Here is an 8,468-nt window from a genome sequence, read left to right on the forward strand (position 1 = left end):
TATCGTGTGATAACCAACAAGAATGATATGATAACTATCCCTTGAGCACTCTATAGAGCAAAAGGTATGTCCCTTATGAGATGCAGCAAACACCCTTCCACTTCTGAAATCCAAGTCAAGCAACCCATCTGAGCTTGTTATGTTCTGTCCTTTCCCTCTCAACCTGCTGAGTGTGGCAAGATGGACCCATGGCACAAAGACCCCATCTTATAGGGACCACATCTCCTGAGCTCCCTTGCTGGTGGACTTAGCTTTGATCCATTTTGGGAGATCAGAGGGTGACAGTGAAGATCTGGGCAGTTTCTCTGGTCTCTCTCCTTCTTTCCATGCTCTATCTCAGGCACAGCTGGTTCTCTTTATGACCACAGCTCCCACTGGGTGACTCTGCTCTGCTCTTTCGTCTCTCATTGTGTTCCAGTAACCTGATTTCTTCTTCTTGTCCCTTCAGTTTAGAGGCGATAACAGCTTCCCACTATAGCTAGTGCCTGGGACATCACCATCTGTTGTTTACTCCCGTGACCCAGCCCAAACCTCCTTAAGTAATACTTTCCTGAAAGTTTCTTCATTTAAACCAACTGGGGTGAATTCCGTTTCCTGTCACAACGATGGCAGGGAAGGTAGCTGATACACCTTTGTGTTGATATACATTCAACAGGTTCTGGAGAGAGTTAGCCATGCCTACTCTTCTAATTTCCTTTCTTTATTTTTCTCTTGAATTCATTCCAAGTCAATGCCCCTATCACTCTACCATTAATGTTGTCGCCAAAAATGTTAATAATAATAATCCAATGGTCAGTTCTTAGCCCTCATCTTAATCTCTCAGCAGCAATGGGCACAGTTGACCTTTCTCTCCTCCTTGAAATCATCTCTTCACTTGGCTTCCTGGACATCATGCTCCACTGACTTTTCTAATGCCTAGTAAGCCTGTCTTTTTCAGCCCCCTTTCCTGGTTCCTCCTTGTGGCAGAGCCGGGCTGGCTGCTTACCAAATGTGCTTTCTGTTTCTCGTGAGCATTTCTGAATCTCCCTTGCAATTTGAAGGGCCCATGGGTACCACTTCTAAGCACGGTTCCTAAAATTTCGCCATGTACCATCCTCCACGTTCCTTCCTTCCTCATTGCATGATGCAGATACTCATGATGACCTAAGAATCCATGAGTTGAAGATTGAAAAGCCACAGAATGGAATCAGAGTCACCCACCAATCAGGGCACCCATTTTGGACTTTATGTGAGTGAGAAATGTACTTCTATTGAGTTTGAACCATTATTCATTTCTGGTTTTGCTGGTTACAGCAAGTAGAAGTATCTGGACTAATTTGCTCCTTACCTGCCCGTACCCTCAACACTGAGTGCCCAGGGCTCAGTCCTTGGATTTCTTCTCTTTCTACCCTCTTTCCCTTGTGACCTCATCCAGTCTCACACCTTTCAATACCAACTCTATTTTTGTCAGCTTCATTCTCCCAGCTGCTCAGGCTAAAAACCATTCTTGAGCCCCACATTTATCAGCCAATAAATCCTAGTGGCTCTACCTTCAAAATATATCCAGTATCTTTCTCCTTCTCACCATCTCCATAGGGATCAGGCTAGTCAAAATCTGCACCTGGAATACATAATGGCCTCTTACTGGTCTTCCTGCTTCTGACCTTGCCCTTTTCAGTCTGTCCTTAACCTAGTCACTAAAATGAGTCAGGATAAAAGTTGGATCATGGCACTCCTCTGCTCAAAACCTTTATAACTTTGCATCCCACTCTCTGGAGTCTTTACAATGGCTTCCAAGATCCTGCATGAGCAGCCCCTGTTACCTCTTTGACTTCATTTCCTACAGCTTTCCGTCCCGACACCCTTGCCATGCTGGCCACCTTGCAGCTCCTCCTTGCATATTCCCACCTCAGAGCCTCTTTTCTTCCTGTTTTTTTTTCCCCCAGATGGTCCCAGGGCCTCCACCTGTCACCTTGACTCAAATAGCATTTTGTCAGTGAAATTTCCATGACATCCATTTAAATTTCAACTCTTCCACACACACTCACTTCTCTCCTTTCCTTTTCAGATTTTCTCCATAGAGGTTATCACCATCATGCATAAAATTTATTTGATTTTGTGTTTTCTTTGGTCTTCCCTCCATAGGATTTAGCTCACTGCAGGCAGGGATTTTTGCTTGTTTTGTTTCCTGCTGTATTTCAGTACCTAGAACAGGGCCTGGCACACATAGTAGTGCTCAAGAAATATCTGTGGAATGAAGGAACGAATGAATGCATTCTCTGCTTTCCTTTTAAATCAGACAGGAAAAAACAAATTTTAAGATGCTTCTTAAAAAATAAACCATATGTAAGAGGAAGGAAGGAAGGAAGGAAGGAAGGAGAAGCAGAGAAAGGAAGAAGGAAAGAAAAAAACAAGAAAAATCTGTGGCTTCACATTCTAACAAAATACACCGCACCTTTACCAGCCAGCATTTTCCCAGCCCTCAAAATTGAATCCATGCCAATAACCATGCTTACAGAGCCATTCGTGGAAGATTGAGGCCCTATGACCAGCATTCCAAGAACCCATGGCAAGCAGGCACTTGAAGCTGGTGTTGTTAGAGTGAACATAACAATATGTTAAACCAAGTGTGTCTTTATTTTATGTAATATTTCTAAGTGGTTATCACTTTAACATGTTTTTAAATGTATATTTCTCTTTGTAAAAAATGTTATATACACAGTATACATAATTTGGAAAATATAAGAAAGAATAAAGGCATAAACAATGAAATAGAATGAAAAATAACTTAGAAAGGAAGGAACACCCATAGTCACAAAGACATGTACAATTAACGTATTGTCTCAGGACCTACATTCATTTCTTTACATTAAAAAAAGTCATCTTTCAATGAGCTTAATAAGTTAAATACATTAGCATGAACCTCAGTGCACATAACACAAATCACTTATCAAATACTGAAGCAGAGCTGCTCTTATTTCTTGCTACACACACTTAGCAATCAGTTCCCACGATCATAATTATCCTGTCATCGGCAGCATTTAACGGCAGACAGGGCCATTCAGACATTATAAAAAACCAAACGTGCAGATTTGAGTAGCCCGTTTTTCTCAATGTGAAATAACAATTCCATTTATGTAGCAGTAATGAAACATTTCTTAGTGAAAAACTGAGAGATTAAAAATGGTTTTGGCCTTGCCTGTGAGTAATGATGTCAAGTGATGTAGTGGGGTAATTATTGTGAAGACTTAATTCCTGTGTCATCATGTATTTATAGATATACAAAGCATTCTACTGATTAAACAGCATTCAAGGTGACTAAACATTAACTGTGATTGACAGTTTACAGCTCAGACAGACTAAAAAGATTAAATAACATTAGAAAGTGACAGGTGACTTCTTTCCCCTCCGGGCATTTTGCCCTGTGAGGAAACGGTTGAGACTTCTATTAATATTGCTAACAAGTAAGTTCTGAACTGGTTGCTTGCAGCAGTCATATTCTGAGAAGGAATGCAAATCCTGTTATGCATCTGTTTCATCTTGGTGAGGTTGCAATGGCTATAAAAGTTAGATATAAGGTAAAGGAGAGTATAACTTCCCTTGAGACTTAAAATACCCTGAAACATGTCCAACTTCTAGGGGCAGATAATGTTTCAAAGCTGTTGGCCAAGATCAATTTGTTTTATATCTGATACATTCTCTCTCAGAAATAGAGCCAAGATTATCCCAAATTCATTTATTCAGAATTTTAGGTAAACAACATTACTTCTCTATAAAATTTCCCCTATAGCTGAGCCTTCAGCTATATTACATGATTCCTAATTACATACCTATGAGTGCCTTACCTCAGCCTCTATCCTTTTTTCTTTCTAGAAGTTTCAGAGATTCTTTTTTTTAAGCAGTTTTTTTTTTTTTTAATTTATTTTTGGCTGTGTTGGGTCTTTGTTGCTGTGCACGCGCTTTCTCTAGTTGCGGTGAGCGGGGACTACTCTTCTTTGCAGGGCACGGGCTTCTCATTGCAGTGGCTCCTCTTGTTGCGGAGCACGGGCTCTAGGCGCACGGGCTTCAATAGTTGTGACACGCGGGCTTAGCTGCTCCGCGGCATGTGGGATCTTCCTGGGCCAAAGATCGAACCCATGTCCCCTGCACTGGCAGGCAATTTTTTTTTTTTTTAAACCCATCATTTATATTGTAGAATTATACTTAGAAATCAAAGAATTATAAAATTAATTGTCCAGTTTGTTTGAAGGTAAGACCTTTATAAATCTAACTTAAAACTTTTATCAACAGAAGTGCCTTCCTGTTGCTCATTTAATTAATTTTATTGTTTTACAATATCAAGATAAGGGGGCAGTTAATTGACATATAAATTAATTGAACTCTGTAATGAAATACCAGTTTAATTAGTCATTTATGATGTATAATCGGAAAGGTGAGAAAATTCGGCAGAAAATGCCACACTATCATTACTCTCATTTTGTATTTTTTTCTCCTATCTCAAGACAAATCAAAGTCATTTTGTGAACCCTGAGTTCTATTTTTTTTGACTGTGAAAATCTGTGTCATGGCCTTGACCGAAATAACTGACATGTAAAATTTGTTACTTACTTGCTCTTAATTTCTTCCTCACTTGTTAATCATTTTATTTAAAAATAAAACACAGACACAGAACTGAATAAAACAAATATGTAACTTAGTAAGTTATTACAAGGCATCATTCTTGTAACTACCACTCAGGTCAAGAAATAGAATTTGGGGACTTCCCTGGTGGCACAATGGTTAAGAATCCGCTTGTGGGCTTCCCTGGTGGCGCAGTGGTTGAGAGTCTGCCTGCTGATGCAGGGGACACGGGTTTGTGCCCCGGTCCAGGAAGATCCCACATGCCGCAGAGCAACCAAGCCTGTGTACCACAACTACTGAGCCTGACAGGCAATTCTTAACCACTGCGCCACCAGGGAAGTCCCCAGAGGAGACTTTTGACCATCTTCTCTTTAAACAGATAGTACTAATTCCTATAAAATCATAATCATCAAACCTGATATGCTTGTCGTTCTTTGAACTTTCTGAAATGTTTCTTTTTTTCCTCTTTTATCTCATGGTAATAATAATACATGTGCACAAGGTTATGACGAGAGCTAGATGAAAGAACGCATGTGAAGTGCTTGGCACAGTGCTGACCCATAGCATTTGCCAAATAATTGTAAACCATTTAAATGAACTAATTTACTATATCTCATCCTTACAGTAGCTTCATAAAGTAGACAGAGTAAGCAGTATTATTTTTGTTTCATGAGTGCCTTTGAATCCAAGGCACAAAGGTTGAATGGCTTTCCTAAAGTCAAGAAAATTTGGGGGGATCTGAATCAACATTAGAATCCATACCTCCTGGTTTCCAACCTCAAGTGTGTTGCCTAGGGTCTTCTAAACCACATCATCGCTCTGGGGTGAGAGATGGCCCAAGACTTCTCCATGTGTCATCCCTTAAGGCATCATAGCTATCAGTCATGCTCCCCAGCTATGCTCTCATCAGCTCCTTTAGTCCCCATCCCATGCCTCTTTTATTAAGGCTGAATTTTGTGCTTGTTAAGAGCACAAGCTTTGCTCTCTGACAGATCTGTGTTTGAATCCTGATTCTGGCTCTTAAAAGCTGTGTATAAAGAGGACATAGATTTGTAAAGAAAGTGAGATATTGCCCGTGTAGTACCTGGCACATGGAAAGCACTCAGTAGATTATTTCCATTGTTATTGTTATTATTCCTAGATAAACTCCAGAGCTGCACTGCTGTACCTGCTACCATAGCCACATCTCCACACCAGCTGCCTCCTTGGGCTCCAGCCAACCTACCAAACTACTGTTCTCCCTGTCAGTGAATCCTCCTGACCACTCCAGGACCTCTCCTGCTTTGGGTACTGTGGACTCCCTCCTCTCCACTGGATGCTTTTCGGTTTTGGCATCAGGGCACCCACCCTCGTGGTTTTCCTCATACATGACTCCTTCCCTTTCCAATGGCGCCACTTCCCACCCTTTATCCCACCCTTCAGAGCTCTGCCTGTCCCTGCAGACAGAGTCTTCAGTGTACTATTCTCCTCTTCAACTGTGCTCTGCATGGATCATGGTTTTATTTACCCCTCCATATTCACCACATTGCATTCACCATATCTGCTTCTAGACCAACTAATTGGTTTATCCTCAAATTACATAAATATACGTGTGTGTATATGATACATATACATACATATATAATTTTTTCCCTAAGGGCTTGGTGGGAACAGTTGAAGGAATGTGATTAACGTTGTTGGCAGGAAGCGAACTGGAAAATGCCTAAACATCATCTGCACGTTTTAACCACCCTTTACAAACCTTCAGAGGTAAGTCATGGAACCTCCGTGGGTCTCATCCCTTCAGTGAAGGCATCCAGCAGCAAGATAAGGGAGTAATTCACCCACTATCTCCTGTCCCTGCAAGGTCTTAGCAATCCTTTAAAAGATTAGAAACTTATGAATAAACAAGGCACAACTCCAGCACTGGTGTCCCATTTGGAGTCTCATTAAGGCGGCAATAAATTCAAACTTATATAAATACTCTGGCCCTGCTGGGCACCTCAGAGCAAGTGAAGCTCGGGCATCCTGTCTGAATAACCACTTCTGCTGCCACTATCTCAACACACGGGAAATTGTTATTATAACTTGCTGTTCACAATCATATAGTGCTGAAAACCCCTCTAAAATCTCAAAAAGCCCTCCCATTCTTGTCTCCTTCACCCCCATGTGCCATGGTGTATCTCATTCTACAACTGTCACTGCTCTACCATGGGTCATTGATTAGGGTGTTGTGTTGGCCCCAGGCATCCTGAACGCCTTGTTGCAAAGGCACAGATACAGCAAAACTATGGCCATTGACACAAAGTGCTTCTAACAAGGAAGACATTTGGGAGTAAAGGGTGGGAACACTGGAGCCTCTTTCTCCTTCTCCAGTTTGGTGCCTGGAGAGACCCCAAGTATGGTATAGACACGCATGTCAGTGCCCTTTTACCTAAAAAATAGGAAATGAATTCCAAACAATACTGGAAACAGCTGACCCTTTTAGCACAATGCTTAAATATGCTAGTACTGAGCCAAGGCAGCATGTGTAGAGTAAATATTTTAATCCCTAATTAATCACTTTGGTTAGATTGGTAAAACACAAGTCTAATGAAAATAATTTGAAATTTCCTTCATGAATAATTGCCTTGTTCGGGGAATTGTGGGAAGAGTCAACTGACTGACCTTCCATTCTTACTCAGCTGTACTGCTCTGAGACTTAATTTGTGTCCTTCAACCTCTTCCAGTCACCGTCATGAGATTAGAAATACCTTTTGTGTAGTTCAGCAGCAAATATGCAATATGACAGTTAAGTCAGCAGAGAGGTAAAGAACCAAGCAACTCCTGGCTTTCTCACTGTGGAGCCATACAGGACCCTGTAGAGGGGAGGGTATCTTCACAGCCCTGCATTCTTTTATTAGGTTGTGAGCATGATGGATTGCTCCAGGTTATTGAACTGTTCCTGTTCCTTTTTAATTAAAAACCTGAATAATAAGGTGCCCAGGGTTTGGGCATTTACAAAGCGGAGAGAAAGAATTTTCCAGCTCTGAGTGCTGATGAATGCTATCCTGATTAGCACTGTGCCACCAGATTTAATTACTTCTTTGAGTAAATCAAATCTTTCTTGCAGGGCAATGTCCCTGGGTGTGCAGAGACCAAAGGTTAAGCCACCTTACTAGTTACCTGTTCAGACATGTTGGAACCTCTTAGATGTGGGTTGTGAGTGTGCTCTATGCCATCCCTGTTCCATCCTGCTTGCCTGCCCATTCTCCTTAACTTCCTCCCGGGTGCCCCTCAACCCCCTTCCTGCAATGAATGTATTGCTTATCTGGTTGGAATGTCACTAGGAGTAATGCCTGGCAATGTGCCATATGGCTGGTGCACTCTGGCTCACACTGCAGTCATTGCTAAAAATTGCCTGGTCCACCAGTCAGTTTGGCCAGTTCTATGGACTGTCAAGGTCCACCTGGTGGACCATCTGCCACCTCCCCCTGGAGGTCCCTCCTCTCTTTTGTTTTCCAGTCTGGTCCTCCTCCTAAACCTTGCTCTTTTATTTAGAAGATACGAATATTTGGGGGAATTTTGCTTCTGCTTCTCAACATTCAGGAGGACATGATGTTCTGGGGTTGCTGAGACGCATTGGGATAATAGCACATTAACTCTTTGTTGTTCTGCAGTTGCCTTGCACGGCGGCCAATAAATGGCTTAAGAAGCTTGGTTATAGGGTGGCAAAATACCATTCAAATGGAGAAGCATAGAGGCAGGCAACTTGTAACCCAGGTGGTAATTGAACCAAATTTTGGAGCAGATTTGGTGTCTCTATTCACAAATGGAATTAACCACATCTCATGCCAAAAGGATCACGGAAGCCCTCCCATTTTATAGGGTCAGAGGCATAGAGAATTAGA

Source organism: Phocoena phocoena, chromosome 2 (genome assembly GCF_963924675.1).
Source record: "Phocoena phocoena chromosome 2, mPhoPho1.1, whole genome shotgun sequence".
Classification (NCBI taxonomy): Eukaryota; Metazoa; Chordata; class Mammalia; order Artiodactyla; family Phocoenidae; genus Phocoena; species Phocoena phocoena.